The sequence below is a fragment of the Bos grunniens genome, chromosome 16 (genome assembly GCF_055505025.1).
Source record: "Bos grunniens cultivar Pamir isolate PY7600 chromosome 16, Bosgru_T2T1.0, whole genome shotgun sequence".
Lineage (NCBI taxonomy): Eukaryota > Metazoa > Chordata > Mammalia > Artiodactyla > Bovidae > Bos > Bos grunniens.
The window spans coordinates 37049545-37071503 of NC_141180.1; the positions used below are offsets into that span (position 1 = coordinate 37049545).

Consider the following 21959-nt stretch of genomic DNA (forward strand, 5'->3'; position numbering starts at 1 on the left):
GTTCAAACTACAGTACAACTGCGCTCATTTCACATGCTAGTAAGGTTTTGCTCAAAATCCTTCAAGCTAGGCTTCAGCAGTACATGAACCGAGAACTTCTAGATGTACAAACTGGGTTTAGAAAAGGCAGATCAAATCGCCAACATTCGTGGATCATAGAGAAAGCAGAGAATTTTTCAGCTCCAATACTTTGGCCACCTGATGCAAAGAGCCAACTCACTGGAAAAAAAACCTGATGCTGGGAAAGACTGAAAGCAAAAGAAGAGGGTAACAGAGGATGGGTTTTGGCCGTGGGGTGTGGCCAAAAACTAAAAATAACATGACATAACATAATAAAGTGACCCAGGGGTCGAGCCCGGGTCTCCTACATTGCAGGTGGATTCTTTAGCATCTGAGCCAAACATAATAAAATGAAGGTTTGTTGACCTAAGATTTCATCTTTCCTCGGGCCATCTTGCTGGGCCGGACATGTGGTTGTCAGCACCACCAGCCCTGGCTTCTTCCTGGTCCAAGCGGTGTGCAGTGCCGTCCTGACCTCGGTAGTTTGGGGTGGGGGACACTCTGGGCTTCCTGGGGCCCGGCAGCTGACACCAGGACCTGGGGAGGGAGGGCACCTGGCACTGCAGGGGCCTGGGTCCCAGCTGCCAGCAGCATGCTCACTCCTGCTGCCAGATGCAGAGCACACCCCTGTTTATGATCAGGGGGCTGACTGCACTCAGAACCCAGGAAGCCGCTGATGAAAGCTGTGAAGAGAACATTGTTATATGACTTTTCATAGTTTCCCAAGTAAATATGACACTCGCTGCTGCTTGAATTACTAATGCCTTGGAAGAGGAGGCCGAAATCTGTTCCCAAACAGACTCCTCTTTTTTTCTCTCTCCGTCACCTAGGCACTCAGCATTGTTGTCGAAATGTTTTCCTGGGCTCGCCTGTCCTCCAAGCTCAGTACATTCCCTGGGAGGAGAACCTGGCGCCCGGGCAGCCCGGATGGCCCAGCAGCCTCACTCCCCTGCTCCTCTGCGTCAGCTCCACATCCAGCAGGCAGCTCGCCGCAGGCAGGTGACCCCACGGTCCTGGATCACAGCTGCAAACGACAGTGGTGGGGAGGCAGCCACAGCTGCCTCCAAGCTGGTTTCCAAGGAGACGCAGCTTTGAACAGGCAACTTTAGGCAGAAAGGACCCTGCTGGACACGCTACCTCCAAGCCCCACTCTTGGGCCACCTGGGAACAGCCAGAGAAGGAGCCTGGACCCAACGGGCACTCGGGTCTCCACTGTCTTTATTACCACTTAGAAAAGCTAGTAAACAGATGGTTTGGTTTACAGAAAATATGCAGCCAGGGTTATTAAAAAGGGGGTGGGGGAGCAGAAGAATGAGGAGAGGAAAGGGAACAGCAGGAAGGCTTGTATGCAGCAGGACCAGTGACAGCTTGTAAATCTCAACCAACACCACTAGATCTGCCTGTGTCTCTGGCTGGGGCTACTCGGTCCTTGCTGAACACATCTGTCCCTAAAGAAGCCCAGATGAAACCAATCTCAGGTGGAAAACGCAGTCTGCCCCGCTCATGGTCCCACACATACCCATGGACAAATGGGTCTGGGGACACTTAGGACCAGAGAGCGCATGTGGGTTGCCCTCAAGAGGGGCAGGACACACCATGGATGGCCGCAAAGGAGCTGTCCCTCCTGAGAGAAAGGAGCCAAAACCATGGGCTTCCTGTGGGGACAGAGAAGACGCAAGGGGTGGAGGGCTTGGTTACGCCCCTGGTGGTGACCTCAGCCTGGAGGAAGCTGCCAGCCCACTTGGATCCTGAGAGCCTTCCCTCTAGGAAAAGTCCCGGACATGAGGGCTCAGGACTGAACCACAGGATGGAGACTCTTAAGCAAGGAGGGGGCAGAGGAGCCTCATACACCCTCCAGGAACCCTTCCCAGGTTCTCAGCATCTCCTGGAGAGTGACACCATGATGCCGGGATGCAGTGGGTAGAAGCGGGTGAAGGGAGGAGACAGGATTGGCACCTTTTGTCAGCTGTATAATAGTCCAACCTACCTCCAGAGGAAACTTGTCCCACATCTAAGACAGAGAAGTCACAAGAAGCCAGGTGCAATTCCCAAAGATAAGAAACTGAAAAGAGCAAGGCTTCTGAGCTCAGGGTCTCATGTGTGTGCTGTGCTAAGTTGCTTCAGTCGTGTTCATCTCTTTGTGACCCCATGGACTGTAACCTACCAGGCTCCTCTGTCCATATAATTCTCCAGGCAAAAATACCGGAGTGAGTTGGCATGCCCTCCTCCAGGGGATCTTCCCAACCAAGGGTTCCAACCAGCATCTCTTATGTTTCCTGCATTGGCTGGCAATTCTTCACCACTAGCACCACCTGGGAAGCCCTCAGAGTCTCACATAAAGTCCTAAAGTAGATGGGTAAATGTTTCTCTGGCTTTTATTTCTGCTAAAACAACATGCATACAAACAGGAAGACAACAAACCCTGCAAGGAGCTAGGAAGGGGGATCACAGGCAAATGCAGACTATAGAGGCCAGTCACAGTCTAAGGTGAGGCTGCTCCAAGTGTGGTCCTCAGACCTGTATTGGTCAGCTAAGAGCAGATCACAGACTCCACAGAGTAAGTATAGAAATTAAGAGTAAGCACCAAGAAACGTCTATATGCCTTTCACCCCTTCTTGGGCTTGTCCTATTATATCTGGAATAAAATAATAAGAAAAGAAATGTGGGCTTGTATTTTGTACAGCTTTTATTTCTTTCATTGCTTTTTCCCATCTGTGTCAAGGTTATTGTATTTCGCAAAGGCAGCAGTCTGTGATGGCTTGGAAATGTGGAAAACAAAACATTCTTCCCTGCAGATACTCACTGGCCCAAGGGATGTGAAGCGCCAAGGAAAGAACTCCTCCTCAGTCTTGGGAGAGAGTGAAATCCATGCAGTGGCAGCCCTGGGAGGATGCATGGGGGCGCTGACCAGGCAGCCAGGAGCCCAGGCCCACCAACCCCACTGGGACACACAGATTGGGGTAAACCCTTGTCCTTCCCCGACCAGACATAAAAACAGGGGCCATCAGAGCCAGGCCTGCAGTGACAAGGTGTACTGGCCAGTAAAGAAGATGTGGGTGCCCCAGGCATCCTGCCAGGAGAAGTGAGGACTCTGGGAATGGGGTCTCTGGAGACCTCCTGGGCAGGCCTTTTTTGGCAGGGGGGAGGGGGTTGTGTCAGGTCTTAGTTGCAGTACATGAGCTCTCTAGTTGCAGCACATGGGCTTAGATGCCCCAAGGCATGAGGGATCTTACTTCCCTGACGGGGAACCTGAGTCTTCTGCATTGGAAGGTGGATTTCTAGCCACTGGACCACCAGGAAAGCCCCCAGGCAGGCTTTGTTATGACTTCGAGGACCCCCTCCTTTCTCTGATCATGCACATCAGGTGGGGACCTGAGACACACAGCAAAAGAGAAAAGGATGCTGTGGCTTTTTTTCTGAAAGCAGATCCAGTCCCCGGCCCACTCTCTACATGTGCTCTGAGCCTGTCCGAACACCCGCACGACCTGTGGAGCAGAGAAGGCGCTTTCTGCTCCTCTGTGCTCTTCCTTCCAGTGAAAAGGACCAAGGAAACCTCCCAGGACCTACAAATGCTACTGGCTTCAACCCAAGATGGAACGCAGTGTATGCTTCCCTCTAGGTGAAAAACAGGCAAAGCTGTGAGCAGCTAGGATCCTGGTCACCCTGAGGTATAGCGATGAGGGAACAGGGAAAATTGGGGGTGCTGCTTTTGATGGGGGTGCTGGGGAAAGGGAGAGTTCAGGTTGCAAACATAAAAATCGTACCCTTACAACTTGTCCACTTTCTTCGTGTACCTTAAGCTTCAATAAAATGTTTGAAAAACCTCTCGTCTCCAACCATAACTGCAAAAACAAAATAAAATATAGGGACAGAGGTCTTGCTCGATTCTGTTCCTCTTGTGTGAGAAACACTAAGTCGTAGACCCATGGAAAAGACCAATTACCCCGTGAGAGAAGCTGGGATCTGATTTTTGGGTCACTGTTTTCCCAGGTGGTTGGGGGGTGGGGGAATGGTTGACTCATTTTCCTTACTCCCCTCCTGCCCGTGTCCCCACCATGTGGAGGTGGACAGGGGCCAAGGGCTGGGAGATTTGGGCTGTTGCCTTGGTAATGCTTAAATATTGGCTTCAAGTTATGATGGTAAAATAAATAAGCAGGAGCCTTGGGGAGCTCAAAGTGGCCCTGCCCATTGTTCCAGATGCTTGTCAAAACCCGTGAGAGGATTTGGCTCGCCCACAGGGAAGCATGGGGGACGGAGCCAGGTTAGGGGCTGCCTGTGCCCTGGATACTCAGACACCTGGCCTCCATCTAGCGTGGAGAACAGATCCCTGAGTCTTGGTAGATTCTCAAAAATCCTTGCTCAGTGTTGTCTGTTGAAACATTAAGAACCCAAAGCCAGAGTCTCAAGAAAACTCTCTCTGAAGGTGGGGTGGACACAGAGGGCATTCATGAGGCTAAAATCAATGCTAAAGGTAGATATACTCACCTCCAGAAGGTGTGCATGTGTGATCAGTCACTTAGTTGTGTCTGACTCTTTGCAACTCCTTGGACTGTAGCCCCCCTGGCTTCTCTGTCTATGGGATTTTTCCTGGTGGCTCAGCGGTAGAGAAAACGCATGTCAAGGCAGGAGATTCAGGTTCAATCCCTAGGTTGGGAAGATCCCCTGGAGGAGGAAATGGCAACCCACTCCAGTATTCTTGCCTGGAGAATCCCATGGATAGAGGAGCCTGGGCAGGCTGCATTCCATGTGGTCACAAAGAGTTGGACACGACTGAGTGACTAGACCACCACCACAGGAGGATAGGACCACAGGAAGACAGGTCAGGAGCTTTCAGAGGTTAGAAGGTGAGGGCCAAGAAAATAAGAGCAGTTTTTAGAAACCAGGAACCACAGCACCCTGACTCGGGGCGGGGGGAAACATCCTGGATCCAGGATCAGGGGAGCTGAGATTTGCAGCAGTGGCTGAGATGACAACCCTGGCCCAGGAGATAGACCAGAACTTGGTCCAAGATAAATTCTCCATTCCAGTCCCAGCTCTGTGGCCAAGAAGCTTTGACTTGGAGGAGTATAGCAGATCCTTAGCAGCTCTGGGCCTCAGTTTCCCCAACTGTGAGCCATTGTTTGTATAGACGGAGGCAGGAGAGGCCAGGACTCCAGTCCTGGGAACGCTGGGAACGGTCTCCGTGAAGCCCATCACACCCTCCCCCAGCAGCTGTGGCAGATGTGCGGGTGCGTATTCCAGGATTTACGATGTGGCTGCCCTCGGGGAAGTGGAAACTGCTGGCCTCGCCCGTCCCGGAGCATCCAAATTATAAACCTCCACTGAAGCCTTGGCTCGGGTGGTGTGCTTGTCCTGCTGTGTGTGCAGGGGAGGGACGAGCACACAAACCTGGGCAGGGTGGGGTGGGGACGGCTCCCTCTGGGCAACGCTGAGGCATCGGCAGTGCTGGGAGGGGCCCCGAACGTTTGACACCAGCGTGAGGTCACCGCTGTCCTGCCTCTGGGGTGTGATGTGTCAGCAGGCAGCCGCTGGCCCACGTGCCACGATTCCTCACAGCGGCCTGCATTCTTCACCCTGGGTCGGCCGCTGCCCTGCCCAGCCTACTCCTCGCTCCCACTCCCTCCCAGGGGCCTCCCAGGGCTCCAGCCTCTGGAAGCCAGGAGGGCGTGGAGTGAGGCAATACATCAGCAGGGCGGGTGCCCCCTGGACTCATTGGGATGCTCTTCTTGGCAGATTGGTCCTCTCCAGGGCTACAGGCTGACCGCTGAGAGATGATCGGGTTCTCCTTCTGCTCCCTCTTGCGAAAGACAGCACAGTGATAATGGTTGTTGTTGTTCAGACCAAAGATCGAACCCCTGGCACTTGGCAGTGAGAATGAGAAGTCCTAACCACTGGTGGCTCAGTGATAAAGAATCTGCCTGCCAATGCAGGAGACATGAGTTTGAGCCCTGGGTCAGGAAGATCGCCTGGAGAAAGTAATGGCAACCCACTCCAGTATTCTTGGTGGGGAAATCCCATGGACAGAGGAGCCGGGTGGGCTACTGTCCGGGGGTCGCAAAGAGTCAGACACAATTTAGCAATTAAATAACCACCACCACCACCAGACCACCAAGGAATTCCCGGGGGGACCCCTTTTTAGAGATGAGGAAACTGGGAAGCAGGGAAGTGAGTAGTTAGTCCAGAGGTCCCCAGCTGGAAAGTGGTGGAGTCAGGATTCAAACCCAGGTCCCACAGTCCTGGGATCCACTCTAAGGTTTCTGCTGGAGCCCAACATCTCGGAGAATTCCTACCCTGCACTCCCAGGCAGGAGGGAAAACAAGTAGGAAATCCTCAGCTTTCCGGAGCAAAACATGGTCCCCTCCTCTAAACACTTCAGTTGGTATATGAATCCCTGAAAGAAGTCTGGAAAAAATCCCTCTCAGAGGTTCTGACCCAGTCGGCTCGTGGGGGAGGGGAACCAGCGTCGTCTTTGAAAACAGGACCCTGAACCCCAGGTGACGAGTGCAGGAGGTGGACTGTGGTCCAGAACCATGTCCTGAGAAGCCCTGAAGCATCACTGAGATCAGACTCCGGGGTTAAGTTCAGCCCGTGTCTCCAGCTCAAGGCAGGAACAGGCAGCACAGCTCAGCCAGAGTCCAGGCCAGATGAGTCCAGCGGGCTGGGCCTGCTGGGGACCAGAGGGCCTCACCCTGGCGCAGCCAGCTGGTGCCCAGCAACCCAAGGAGGAGTTTTTGGATTCAAACTCCCATTCCTGAAGAAGCAAATGCAAGCTCATTCTGGGAGAGCCCCAGGGCGGCTCTGGGCTCTGCCCAAACCCTAGCACCGAGGATCTGGAAAGGCCCAGAGAATGAGCCAAAACCCTCTTTCCCCTTTACAATTCCAAGCGCCAATAGCTTTTCCCCGAGACCCGCCCTTTCGCAGTGACGTAATCTGCGCATGCTCAGTGCCAAGCGATGACGGAAATCCGGCGTTCCAAGTCCTCCTGGCCAGCTGGAGCTGCAGCGTTAAGCTCTGTGGAGTGCAGCTCCTGTCCACCACCCAAAGCCGGGAGGAAAACAGGTACAGCTAGTGAACAAAACGTCCTTGGCATCTCACTGGAGCCCGCTTTACCAGGTCTCATGATAAGCCATGAGCTCAGCTTCTGGACCAAGCATCTAGGTCTTCATGCCGCGATGGTGGGCAATGACTCTGCCAGTGGCCACACCCAAAATCACCTCCAGCTTCAACTCCACTGCAAGCCCCAACCCTCTGAGGTTTAAACGGAAGAGAGAAGGAAGGAAAAGCCTTCCTACTCATGCCATCCAGGCGGCCCTGTGAAATAAAGAGGTGTCCCAGGATGCCTGGGGAGTTGATACCTATGGCGTTCTGGGTTTCTTTTTTTCTAACAGATCTTCTTCTAACTGAGGTGAAATGGGTATATAACAGTATGTTACAGATGTACTGCATAGTAATTTGTGTACACTGCAAAATAGTAGACCATGATAGTCTCAGTTCAGTTCAGTCACTCAGTCGTGTCCGACTCTTTGCGACCCCATGAATTGCAGCACACCAGGCCTCCCTGTCCATCACTAACTCCAGAGTTCACTCAGATTCACGTCCATCGAATCAGTGATGCCATCCAGCCATCTCATCCTCTGTCGTCCCCTTCTCCTCCTGCCCCCAATCCCTCCCAGCATCAGGGTCTTTTCCAATGAGTCAACTCTTCGCATGAGGTGGCCAAAGTACTGGAGTTTCAGCTTTAGCATCATTCCCTCCAAAGAAATCCCAGGGCTGATCTCCTTCAGAATGGACTGGTTGGGTCTCCTTGCAGTCCAAAGGACTTTCAAGAGTCTTCTCCAACACCACAGTTCAAAAGCATCAGTTCTTCAGCACTCAGCTTTCTTCACAGTCCAACTCTCACATCCATATATGACCACTGGAAAAACCATAGCCTTGACTAGATGGACCTTTTTTGGCAAAGTAATGTCTCTGCTTTTGAATATGCTATCTAGGTTGGTCATAACTTTTCTTCCAAGGAGGAAGCATCTTTTAATTTCATGGCTGCAGTCATCATCTGCAGTGATTTTGGAGCCCAAAAAAATAAAGTTTGACACTGTTTCCACTGTTTCCCCATCTATTTCCCATGAAGTGATGGGACCAGATGCCATGATCTTCGTTTTCTGAATGTTGAGCTTTATGCCAACTTTTTCACTCTCCTCTTTCACTTTCATCAAGAGGCTTTTTAGTTCCTCTTCACTTTCTACCATAAGGGTGGTGTCATCTGCGTATCTGAGGTTATTGATATTTCTCCTGGCAATCTTGATTCCAGCTTGTGCTTCTTCCAGCCCAGTGTTTCTCATGGTGTACTCTGCATATAAGTTAAATAAGCAGGGTGACGAAATACAGCCTTGATGTACTCCTTTTCCTATTTGGAACCAGTCTGTTCCATGTCCAGTTCTAAATGTTGCTTCCTGACCTGCATATAGGTTTCTCAAGAGGCAGGTCAGGTGGTCTGGTATTCCCATCTCTTTCAGAATTTTCCATAATTTATTGTGATCCACACAGTCAAAGGCTTTGGCATAGTCAATAAAGCAGAATAGTCTAGTTACCATTATTACTGTACAATTACCCCCCTTCTCCCATCTCACCCATTCCTCACCCATTCCCCTCTGATTACCATTTATTTTGTATTAAGACACTGACCATATATATTCCTTTTTTCCCCCTCCCTCTTTGGCTGAGTAGTTAAGCACTGAGTCCTAACCACTGGACCACCAGGGAATTCCTGATATGAACCATCTAAAAGCAGTGATGGGACTCCCTTGGTTGTGCAGTGGATAAGAATCCACCTGCCAATGCAGGGAACATAGGTTTGATCCCTGATCTGGGAAATTCCCTGTTCAGCAGAGCAACTAAGCTTGAATGCCACAGCTACTGAGCCCGCCTGCTGCAGCTGCTGAAGCCCATGCACCTAGAGCCTATGCTCCTCAGCAGGAAATGCCATCAAAATGAGAAGCCTGTGCACCACAAAGAAGAGTAGCCCCCGCTCACAGTAACTAGAGAAAGCCCGAGAGCAGCAAAGAAGACCCAGCACAACCAAAATTATTAAATTATTAATTTTTTAATAAAAAAAAGTATTGATTGTGTGTCCAAACCAAGTTTCTTCTTCTTCCCCATTGCAATTAATCTTTCCATAATTTTCTTATTTCTTTTAGCACATTCAGGGCATACCATATTATCTTCTAGGTCTGAGGATGGGAAAGTGCAGGCAGGTAGCAGGAAGAGAGAGAACATCTCCTGGGAGTGTCAGGGACTCAGGCCTGACCTGCATGGAACTGCAGGCGAACCCAACCTTCTATGTCTGCTGGGAACAGTCTGCCAGTGACCACACACTACTGGACGCCTGGACCTTGTGGCAGAACGGGCTAAACAGAGATAGGAAGGGGCTGGGAACTCACAGCCATAGGTTGAATGGCTTGCAGCAATTCTTTAAAAAAAAAAAAAAACACATCTTTTTATGTATTTATTTTGGCCAGGCCATGGGCATGTGGAATCTTAGTTCCCCAACTAGGGATAAACCGGTGGCCCCTACACTGGAAGTGCAGTCTTAACCGCTGAACCATCAGGGAAGCCGCTCAGCAATTCTTGACCATGCTGCCAACATGGCTTCCTGAGCTGAAGTTAGCGCTTCAACCGTATTAGTTCCTTCCTTGCTCTCACTCATCCTACTTTTCTGAAAGCTTGCATTCTTGGTCACCATCTTGTGTTTCCTTCAACATGACTGCAATCTGGCTTCCTGAGATGACTCCAGAATTTACTTATCTTTTTCAAGATAAGCAAGTTTCTGGAGTCTCAGATAAATCTCTATTTTCTGGCCACTGGTACTCAAATTAAGTTGTTGGCACCAGTTCTGCAAAGTGTCCTGATGAACCTTATCAATTGGAGGCATCATGGTCTGCAAGGAGAAACTGGTTTACTGCAACTAGATTTGGGGCAAGCTTCAAACTGTTCATTTGTTTAAGGAGGATGAACTTGATCACTTGTATTCAGCAGATCCACATTGATTTCTGAAGTTGAAGAAACACTTGGTTCCAGTTCTCTCATTAACTGGAACCAGTGTAAGAATCACTTTTCCTTTATCTAATGCCTCTTCAAAGGAATTCCCATAATATGGGTGTGCCATTTTTCTGTTTTGTTTTTTAATTCTTTACCAAGGTAGGATTCACATTTGTTGTTGTTGTTCATCGCTAAGTCATGTCCAGCTCTTTTCGATCCCATGGACTGCAGCACGTGAGGCCTCCCTGTCCCTCACCATCTCCTGGAGTTTGCCCAAGTTCGTTTCTATTGAATCAGTGATGCTATCCAACCAGATTCACATACCATAAAATTAACCTTTGTTGGGACTTCCCTGGCAGTGCAGTGGTTAAGACTCTATACTCCCACTGCAGGGGCACAGGGTTCAATCCATGGCAAAATAATAATAATAAATTAACCACTGTAAAGTGGTTAACATCTCAGTGGCATTTAGTAGTACTTTCACAGTGTTGTGCAAACGCCACCTCTATTTGGTTCTAAAACATTTTTATCATGCCAAAAGGAAACCCCCTACCCGTTAAACCACCATCACTCCTGTTCACTCTCTACCCAGCCCCTGGCCACCACCAATCCACCTTCAGTCTCTGGATTTACCTCCTCTAGACATTTCATATAAATGGAGTCACACAATAAGGAACTAGACATCTGTTGTTTTTAGCTGCCCAGAACACCATTTCCCCTTCTGCTGACCATAGCACCCACATTTTACTTTGGGGAAGCCATCCCAGCCTTCCATTCAATCCACTTGAATGCCCTACCCACTGCGTGCAGGGGCAGGCACATGATCCAAGTCTGGCCAATCAGTCACCCTGATTGGCTCAGGGATGGGCTTGTGACTCAATCCCAGCCAATGAGAGCAGTCACAGGACGTCTTCTGGAGCAAGGTGCTCTCTGCTTGGCTTGCTGAGTCAGCAAAATGGGATGCTGGGGTTACTGGCAGCCATCTTTGCCACCATGGAAGGAGTGCCCATCTGGGAAAAACACCCACCCAGAGGAAAACAGAGACAAAGCACTGCATCTAAGCAAAGGGCTCTTGTGCCCAATGCAAAGAAAGGCAAACTCAGAGTGGGAGTTTGCAACAAAGCAAGGATTTTGTTGCAGGTCTCCAAGCAAGGGGATAGGAAACAAGTCTCAGATCCACTCCAACTTGGTCTCTGAGTTAGAGATTTCTCAAGGGGAACAGGCGCTGGGGTTAATCTTCTGAATCATCTGTGGTATGTGTGTCTTTGAACCCACGGTCTGTGAAGCCAACGTAATGTGCACAGGTCATCTTGACCTGGAAGATAACCTAGATCATCACATCAACTGTGATGCTTATTGGAAAGCTGTGGCTCACAGCACCTGATATTCACTACTTTTTATTGATTCGGCAAACGAATTCTGCAAACAGATTTGGGCTAGGACAAAGAGGAGTAGGAAGATCAAAAACAGAAACCTGGGGCTACCCTGGTGGCTCAGTGGTAAAGAATCTGCCTGCCCATGCAGGAGACATCGATTTGATCTCTGATCCAGGAAGATCCCACATGCTGAGAAGTGACTAAGCCCATGTGCCACAACAACCAAGCCTGTACTCCAGATCCCAGGAGTCGCAACTACTGAAGCCTGGGTGCCCTAGAGCAGGTGTTCCACAGTAAGAGAAGCCACAGCGATGAGAAGCCTGTGCACAGCAACTAGAGAGTAAGTAGCCCCTGCGTAGCAGAGCCAGAAGAAAGTCCTGGCAGCAATGACCCAGCACAGCCAAAAATAAATAAATAAATTTTTTCAAAAAAGAACAGAAACCCAAATATTATTTTAATTATAAATTAGCCATAAGACTCAGCAGGAGGTTTCAGCAGGAGGCCGGTTCTTGTCAACATTGTCTGAGCACCTGGATCCAACTCTGCCTGAAGGCAGAACTATCCCCAAGACATTTCACTTTTGAAAGGCCATCACATCTTTTTGTGCTCAAGCTGATTGGACCTGGGTTTCTGTAATATGGGACTAAAAGAGACCCAAACAATACATGTGGCATTTCACTCACTTGCCTTTGCATACCTCCATCCCTAATAAAGTAAAATACAGCTCCTTAGCAAGGAACATACAGCCTCCCTGATCCAGCCCTGTCTCCCTCCTCCTTCATCCTTGTACCACTGCCCCCATCTTGTTTACTATGCCAGCCACACAGTTCATACACACACAGACACACACACATGATGTTTTCCTTCCTTAGGATCTCTGCTCTTGCTGCCTCCTCTGCCCAGAATGCTCTCATCACCCCCCACCCGACCCCCAAATACTTACTCATTCTTTATCACTCAGTTCAGGCATTACCTTCTCTGAAAAGCCTTCACTGACTCAGTGCCCCACCTCTCATCCAGCAAAGAGCCAAGTCCCTCAGGCTCCCCACAACTCTGAGGGTGGTTCAGTCACGGCACTTGGCTGCACATTGTTAATTATCTGCCCACATCTCAAACATGGCTCCCTGCTGACAGTATGGTGCTCAGGCCAGGGTGAGGCTTCAAGACATGTTGAATGTCACTTGAATGTCATTCAAGTCTGTTGAATGAATGAAGTGAACTGCTTGAAAAGAGAGCTTATTTCCCAAGATTTTCCCTAAAGATACAGAGTTTAAATTTATGCAGCAGCCTTCATCCAGACAAGCATTTTGTCCTGTATAAGGATGCAATGTCTAATATTTCAATGATTGATCTTTGCTTTGACTGAAATTGGACTCTGGGGCCCTTCCCACCCTACAGCCCCACTCCACCCCCACTCGTAGCTGGGTAAGGGTAGTGGGCACTCGGAGAGATGTGACCTGCTCGAAGGAAGGCCTCCGACTCCCACTGTTGATGTGGGGAGCACCGAGGTCTCTCCGCCAGCATGGGACACCACCCAAAGCCTGTCTCATGCTTCTCATAGTGACCACATTCGTGACTTTAAATGTGAGAGCCTGGAGGCTGCCAGAGGGGGTCGTCTGCTGTCCCCCTTCCTCACTGATGATTCCGACTTGCAGCCAAGGCAGTTATGTCAGGTTTCTCCTGCCTCTAGTCAGCTGGCTCCATGCACTCAGAGGCAGCGTCTGGGTCTCCGTAAGCAGAGAAGGGCTCAGAAGCTGACATTGATGTGATGGAGCCAGGAGCCTCCCAGGCATATCTTTCCTTCTTTCTGGGTGTCCCAGAAGGGGTCATCCCTCTGGATGCCAGTTAAAATGTGAACAGATGGGGTGGGACTGACCTGGGTACCAGGGGCTGATTGTGCTGTGTGGTTAGTCACTCAGTCATGTCCGACTCTTTGCAACCCCATGGACTGTAGCCCACCAGGCTCCTTTGTCCATGGGGATTCTCCAGGCAAGAATACTGGAGTGGGTTGCCATGCACTCTGCCAGGGGATCTTCCCAACCCAGGGATCGAACCCAGGTCTCTTGCATTACAGGCACATTCTTTAACATCTGAGCCACAAGGGAAGCCCAAAAATACTGGAGTGGGTAACCTATCCTTTCTCCAAGGGATCTTCCTGAACTAGGAATCAAACTAGGTTCTCCTGCTTTGCAGGTGGATCCTTTACCATCTGAGCTACCAGGGAAGCCCTACTGTCCTGAGTCAAAGGTTGGAGGTGCACATGTGCCTTTACCCTAATGATAAGCAACGTTAGTTTGTTCCCAGGGTTCTCCTTCTCTAGTCTCTCCAGTTACCTGTCAGGGAGCAAAAGTCTTCTCTCTGGACACTTGGTGCCTCCTGGAGCTGCTGGTCTAACTTCCACAGATAGACTGCTCACCAGGACTCTAGCATTCTAATAACCTAGCCCATCCTAGGACTTAATTAGGAAGAATGGACCCCACTGTTCCTGGCAGTATGGGGAGAGCCTGTTGTTGAATTCTCTCCTGGGGTCAGCAGCTTAGGGCCTGGCAGGCTGGAAGCCTCCTCGTCTCGTTACCAAAAGAGTGTGTGGGGTCTGGCTCCTCACCATTCAAAAGCCAATAAACAGGCCAGGTTGGTGGAAAGGAAAGTTTGCTTTATTTCAGATGCCAGCAACTGTTGGGGGAGGGTGGTGGACACCTGTCCAAAGGCTGACCCCCCCTCCACAATGGCAACCAGTGGGGCATGAACTTTTATAGAGAGAAGTAGGGAGTGCTACATGCAGAAACAGCACAGTCAGCTCTGACAGTCATCCTCAAATTGGTCATCAGTGTTCTGAGCAACGTCATCTTGGTTGTTTTAGATACAGTTAGTCTTCAGTTCCAGGGTCAGTTTGTTCCCGTTTCTTTGTGGCCGGTTCTTGGAACTGTGGCAGCTCATGTCCTGGGTGCAATCTGGTCATCATCTAGTTTTCTCCACTTGGTGTTTCAGTCTCTACAAGACAGCTCTCAGGATATGGCTCAGAATATTAGCTGTAGTCCCTGAGAAGGAACTGAAGGTCCTTGACTATGCCTAATGACTACATTATCGTTATTTGGTCTCCGTAGACTATTTTCCTTTGTTTCTGTGTTTCTCACTTCTCTGATTAAACTTATTCTTTGACTAAAGTTTGTCCACAGACAAAAGACAGGCAGAGGGCGTGGGGGACAGGACCATAAGGTACTGCTCCATGTCACTCTGAGAAGCCAAGCCACTCACCTGCCACCTGCCTGGATTTGAAGCACCTGCATGGCTCATGCACTCCCCCTGAGGTCATACAGTGACCCTACAAGTTCCCAACCAGACCCAGATGCCCCAGCAGACAAGCCAAAGGTTGCTTCCTAGTGATTCATTGTTCCAGGAACAGTCTATTAATGTGGAAGAAGGGGGATGTTTCATTTACGTATTCATTCATTAATGACCATCCCTGGTGGTCCATTGGCTAAGACTCCAGACTCTCAATGCCAGGGGTCTGGGTTCGATCCTTGGTGAGGAAACTAGATCCGACATGCCACAAATAAAGATCCCACATGCTGCAAGGAAAATTGATGAATCCAAATACTGCAAATAAGACCCCGTGCAGCCAAATAAGTAAATAAATAAGGAACTAATAAATAGCAGAACTCAATTACATTGAAAATGGGAAAACAGTAGAGAAATTCAATGAAGGAAACTGATTCCCCCCCCACCCAAAAGAATCAATAAAATTGACAAATCTTTTTTTTTTTTTTAATAGCTAAGTGCTAGAGAATTCCCTGGCAGTCCAGTGGTTAGGACTTGGTGCTTTCACTGCAAGGGCCTGGGTTCAATCCCTGTTCAGGGAACTAAGATCCCACAAAGACAGGCAGCGCTGCCAAAAAAAAAGAAAAAATTGCTAAACACAAGAAGAACACAGTGATAAAGTACCCTGGAACCGGAGAGAGAGCCAGAGTCCCGCTGAGGATCACCCTCTTTGCTTCAGTTTATGTGACAAGAACTTACAGAACTTTCTGTGCCAGGCATTGTCCTAAGAGCAGATACCAAACCATTTCATTCTCATAAGAGCTTGGTGGAGTTGGTATTATTATTACCACACGATATGGAAGCTGGGGGCACAGTGCACAGAGAGGTTGAGTAAGTTGCCCAAAGTCACACAGCTGCTAAGTGGCAGGGTGACATTTGTATCCCAGCAGTCTGGCTGTGGTCCTACACTTAGCCAGCCCATCTGCCAACAAGCCGACTCAGAGGTCAGAGGTCAGCCAATCCAAGGGCTCTGTGCAGGGCTGTGGGGCTCCCAGGCTGGACAGCTTCGTCTCTGTCTGCCAGCCATCAGGGGTGACTCCAGGAGCCAAATGGGTCCCTCCAATGGAGCAGCGAGAGGTGGCCTTCCTGACCCACCTGCTTTTTTTACACCTGCTTTTGAATGAACAGTTTGTTCCTGAAGGAAAAGCAGCACAAGGAAACCAAATTCTGGGTAAAGAGCATCTAGTTCTACCAGTGAGAGGGGATGGTGGCTCCAGGACCCATGCTGCCCTTTCCACTCAGACCACTGACCACAACGTGAACACTAGCCAGAGGGAACTTTCCTGGGGCCCCTGCGGCCCCATCACCAGCTCAGAGGTTGCCGCCTCCCTAGTGAGAGCTGACGCTCCTGGGAAAAGGAGCAGGCAGGATTCTAGACACAGGAGTGGATAACATTCCAAATGGTCTCCGCTCTCAGAAAGGGGCAGCTTCTGGCGGTCCAGTGACTAAGACTCTGTGCTCCCAACTCAGGGGGCCCAGGTTCAATCCCTGGTCAGGGAACTAGATGTACATGCTGTAACTAAGACCCAGCACAGCCAAATAAATAAAAAGAAAGAAAGGGGCAACTTCTGGATCAGAAAATCAAATAAATATATTTTTAAAAATCTTCAGTGTACATGGGCAAATACAGTAAGTCTCTCTCCAACCCCTGTCCACCCCCAGCCACCCATTTCTCTTCCCAAAGGCAACCTTCCGGAGTTCACCAAAGCACTGTTCTCATATGTGTCACACGCGTGGTTCCAGCGTTCCACATGCGAGGTCTGGAATCACCAGCTACCTCAGATCAAGTCACTTGCTCTTTGGGGGCCTCAGTATTCTCAACAGCAAATCAAGGGAACAGACAAGATGATGCAAATACTTCTGCCACTCTAAAGGTCAGCTTCAAATAGTAACCATAATAAAGGAGGTAATAGACAGGAAACTGCCTTGTCAACCAGAAATGTTGAGGCATCACAACCCAGTGGGCAGAGGAACCATAGAAATCAAAGAAACTGGCCCGAGTAGAACCATTCCAATATCTACTTGGCTCAGACCAGAGGCCAGAAGCACATGTGTTGTTTACCCCAGGATTCCAACAGCACCCTCCATCCTCTGCTCCCTGGGTGGATAAAGATGCTCTCCAGCCAGCTCATCTATCTGCTCCTCCTTGCTAAGCTCTCCTCTGAGCCTGTGTTCAGGGGCCAGAACTCCATCCACCACCCTGAAGACCTGGGTTGCAAACCCACACGGCACTTCCAAACTTGTGAAAGAGATAAGGGGTGTGGAGATGAAGCATCTGAGTTGGGGAGGAGGTGGTCACTCCCAACAGAGCAGCTTCTCAGACTTTGATCTTGTCAAACGTTTGCCTTAACGAGCCATGAGGCATGTCCACCGCCTTTGGGAGGCTATTAGTTTCCTAAACAGGCTCTTTGCCCAGAAACCATCTTATCCACAGCCTATCGCTTTCTTTTCATAATATCACACCATTACTCCTACTTACACCCTCCCAGACTCCTCCAACCTCTCCTTCCATCTGGGACCCTCGCATCTGCCAGATGGAGGCCACAACTCCCCAAAACCCATGCTACGGCCAGGCTGTCGTTTCATCTTCACTCATAATCAGGCCCTCCAAGCTCTTCATCACTTTTATTGCCTTCATTCCTCAAAATTCCCTCCAGAGTCACTGGTGAACTATGTGAAGACCCAAAAGAAAATTCTCCCGGTAAGAAACATCCTCTTATCTCCAAGGGTGCTATTTTTGTGCAAGGACTTCTCATCGGCCTGATTGCAGACACGATCTTGGCTGGATTGAGCATATTTGAGATACTCATGGAATCACATGTTCTATCTGAGCGTGAGTTTTCTTCCTGCTCCTGGCCTGCTTTTCTGCCCTCCCTGGATCCTCTTTATCAGGCTGTAAGAGGAAACTGCTTTGTGTCGTGATGTTTCTGTGTAAAGCACATTAAACCTGAGAAGCAAAGCCATGTGACTTAGCGGGTAATCCTGGAGCTTTGGGACCATCCCAACCACCTCCCCTGGTCATTCCAGCATCCCAGGTCCCTGCAAATGCCCGTGGAGAGGAACTTCCCTGGTGGTCCAGTGGCTAAGACTCCAAGACTCCACACCCCCAATGCAGGAAGTTCAGGTTCGATCCTAAGTCAGGGAAGTAGATTCCACATGACTCAACTAAGAGTTCACATGCCAAAACTAAAACCATAAAATTAAAAGACATTTGCTCCTTGGAAGAAAAGCTATGACAAACCTAAACAGCATATTAAAAAGCAGGGACCTTACTTTACCAACAAAGGTCTGTATAGTCAAAGCTATGGTTTTCCCAGTAGTCATGTATGGATGTGAGAGTTGGACCATAAAGAAGGCTGAGTGCCAAAGAATTGATGCTTTTGAGCTGTGGTGTTGCAGAAGACTCTTGAGAGTCCCTTAGACTGCAAGGATATCAAACCAGTCAATCCTAAGGAAATCAGTCCTGAATATTCATTGGAAGAAGTGATGCTGAAGCTGAAGCTCCAATACTTTCGCCACCTGATGCAAAGAACTGACTCATTGGAAAAGACCCTGATGTTGAAAAAGTTTGAAGGCAGAAGGAGAAGGGGGTGATGGAGGATGAGATGGTTGGATGGCATCACCGACTTGAAGGACATGAATTTGAGCAAACTCTGGGAGATGGTGAAGGACAGGGAAGTCTGGTGTGCTGCAGTCCATGGGGTCACAAAGAGTCAGACATGACTGTGGGACTGAACAACAACTAAAGATTCCCCATGTCACAGTGAAGATTGATGATCAAAGATCCCGAGTGCAGCAACTAAGACCCAGCACAGCCAAATGAATAAACATTTTTTAAATGTCTGTGGAGCATCTTCCACATAGCAGATACTGCTGGAGGGCTCAGCCACATTATCTTACTCCCCCGAAACAACCACCCAGGAGGTTTTCATTATAAGGAGTGGACAGTAGGATTGGACAGGTTACGTGACAAACCCAACCACATGGTCAGGAAGTAGTGTGCATGCTAAGTTGTTTCCATTGTGTCCGACTCTTTTCAACCCTATGGACTGTAGCCCGCCAGGCTGCTCCATGGAAGGGGTTCATGGGATTCTTCAGGCAGAAATACTGGAGTGGGTTGCTCTGCCCTCCTCCAGGGCATCTTCCCTACCCAGGGATGCAGCCCACATCTTTCATGTCTCCTGCATTGGCAAACATGTTCCTTACCACTAGCACCACCTGGGAAGCCCCCAAGAAGTAGCAGAACTGGGATTTGAACCCAAGGATATGAACCTTGACTGTGGAACTCATAATCTGTCAACGCTCATGACTGATCATCCCAGGACATGAAGGGGCTGGTACTTTTGGCAAGGAGGGACTTATTCTCCAATCACTGCTACCTCTAATAGTAAACAGCCGATGTGCATCTGGTCTCTGGTCCAAACAGAGCAAAAGATGCTCTGATGACTGTATTCATTCATTGGTTTCCCCAAGAACTGCATCACACCATTGGTCCTTACTGAGATGAGAATGCGGGAAAACTCCAGATTTGGGTCACAGATCTTTCCTGTTCTTGGGCAACTGGTGTTTTGTTCTTCTAGGTGGGACTTAATGTTTACTATTTTAAACACGTCAAACAGGAACTTGTACATGAATGTTCATAGCAGCATTGTTCACAAAAAGTGGAAACCACCCAGGTGTCCATAGACAGATGACTGGATGAACACAGGGAAGCACAGCCATGCATTGGAATGTCGCTCAGCCATAAAGAAGAATCAAGTTTGGGCACAACCCAGTGAACCCTCAACACATGCTCAGAGAAGGAAATGGATACAAAGGGCAGCACAGGCTGCGATTCCATTTACATGCCCTTGTATTCTGATCCATGTGGAATGTCAAATCAAGCCTTCCGTTGTCTGTCATGTCAGATTGCTTAATTTTATGGTTGAAATTACTTTCCCTTTGTCAGATGTCATAATCTGGCATGGTAGCGTAATTCCTCAAGGAAGTTAGCTCTTTGTTAGGGATATAATGCATGCTTTGTATGCCAGGTATTTCAAAATATTATCCTGCGTATCAAGTCAGACATGACTGAGCAGACACAGGCACACCATTTATATGAAATGTCCAGAGGGCCTTCCCTGGCAGTCCAGTGGTCAGGACTTCCACTGCAGGGGGTGTGGGTTCAATGCCTGGTTGGGGAACTAAGATCCTGCAAGCCTCATAGCACAGCCAAAAGCTTTTTTTTTTTTAACTTTTAATTAAAAAAAAAAGAAAAGAAATGTCCAGAATAGGTATATCTATAGAGGCAGAAAGCAGACAAGTGATTTCCAGGGGCTGGAGGGAAGAAAGAACTGAAGGCAGCTTCTTAATTGGTGTGGGGTCTCTTTTTGGGGTGATGAAAAAGTTCTGGAACTAAACAATAATGGTGGTTGCCGGGCAGGGTAAATGCCTCTAATGCCACTGAAGTATATACTCTAAAATGATTTAAAATGGTAACATTCATGTTATATGTATTTTGCATGCATACATTCTCAGTCAGTCATGTCTGACTCTTAGCAACTTCATGGGCTGTAGCCCGCCAGGCTCCTCTGTCCATGAGATTTTCCAGGCAAGAATACTGGAGTGGGTTGTCATTTTCTTCTCCAAGGGATCTTCCAGACCCAAGGATCAAACCTGAGTCTCCTGCATTGGCAGGTAGATGCTTTACCACTTGGGTCACCTGGAAAACTTATTATGTGTATTTTACCACAATAAAAAAATTAAATGGGGCTGCAGTCTGGCACTGCAGACTCCTCTTTGCTGACACACAGCTCAAGCATCCTTCCCTGGATAAAGTGGCTGGAAGTTAATCACTGTACAGATGGTGCCCATAAGCTTAAATTATACATAATAGCCCAGCTCTGGGAACCCTACTTCCCAGGTAATGAGCATTAAGCTAAAACACCTTTGTTAGCTCACAGGGAACATCCTGACCAGGTCCATCGGCCAATGACTGCAGCCTTGTTGTTGTTCAGTAACCAAGTCATGTCCGACTCTTTGCGACCCCACGGACTGCAGCATGCCAGGCTCCCCGGTCCTTCACCATCTCCCAGAGTTTGCTCAGATTCACTTCCATTGAATCGATGATGCTGACTGCAAGGTGATGTGCAGAAATGAACATGTCCCCTCCAGAGTCTGAGTGGAAGCAGGTTGTGTTTGAGTTTGCTCCCTCCCCTTTTAGTATGGAAAGAGCCAGAATTCTAACTCGGGCGAGATGGTTCTCGGCAGCGTGAGTCCACCGGCTTCTCAGTTTGCTTGCTTTCTGAATAAAGTGATTCCTTGCCCCAACAACTCATGTCGCAATTATTGGCCTGTCAGGCGAGCAGTACAAGCTTAGACTCGATAACACAACAAACTTCAGCTTTTTCCCCTCAGTGAAATGGGGGCCTTGGGAGGTTTCGAGCAGAAGAATGACATGATCTGATTCATGATTAAAAGGATCAATGTGAGGCTTCCCTGGATCCAATCCCTCATCTGGGAACTAAGATCCCACATTCCGCAACTAAGACCCGATGCAGTCCAAAGTAAAATTAATTATTATTATTTTTTAAATGATCAGTGTGGCTGCCATGTTGAGAAGATTCTGGAAGAGCAAAAGGGAGACTCCCCAGGGGGTTGTTACAGTAATTGGTCGAGAGAGGAAGCAGGGGAGGTGGTGAGAACAGTCAAATCCAGAGCATCTTCTCACGTCACCAAACTGAAAGAATTTTTCTGAGAGACTGGATGTTGAGTGTGAGAGAAAGAGCCAGGGATGACCCCAGCGTCTTTTGCCTGGGCCACTGGAAAGATGGGGTACAGATCACAGGGGTCAGGAGCAGACTGGGATGGGAGGGCGGAAGTGGTTGTGCAGAAGTTAGCTTTGAACTTCCTGTTGGGCAGCTCAGCAAGATGGAGAGGCAGGTGGACGAGGGAGTCTGGAGGCAGGGGCAGTTCAGGCTGCACTGATGGCTGGAGACACTTGGGAGGCAGAGAAGGAGGGACCAGTGGAGGAGGCTGAAGACCAGCCATCAGAGAAGCAGGAGAAAACCAGGAGCATATCATCCGTGACCCAGACAAGAGCCGTTTCAGGGGAGCGGTGAGGACAACCACAGCCCATGATCTGGAACATTCCAGATTTTGCTCTGCACCCCAGTTCTAGAAGGAGTCTTC

The 21959-nt window shown here is 49.1% G+C and overlaps 1 pseudogene; it reads right to left on the reverse strand.

Moving 5' to 3' along the window:
* Window positions 1–9144: 9144 nt before the first annotated feature.
* Window positions 9145–10254, reverse strand: LOC147356605 (developmental pluripotency-associated protein 2 pseudogene; annotated as a pseudogene).
* Between the last annotated feature and the right edge of the window lie 11705 nt (window positions 10255–21959).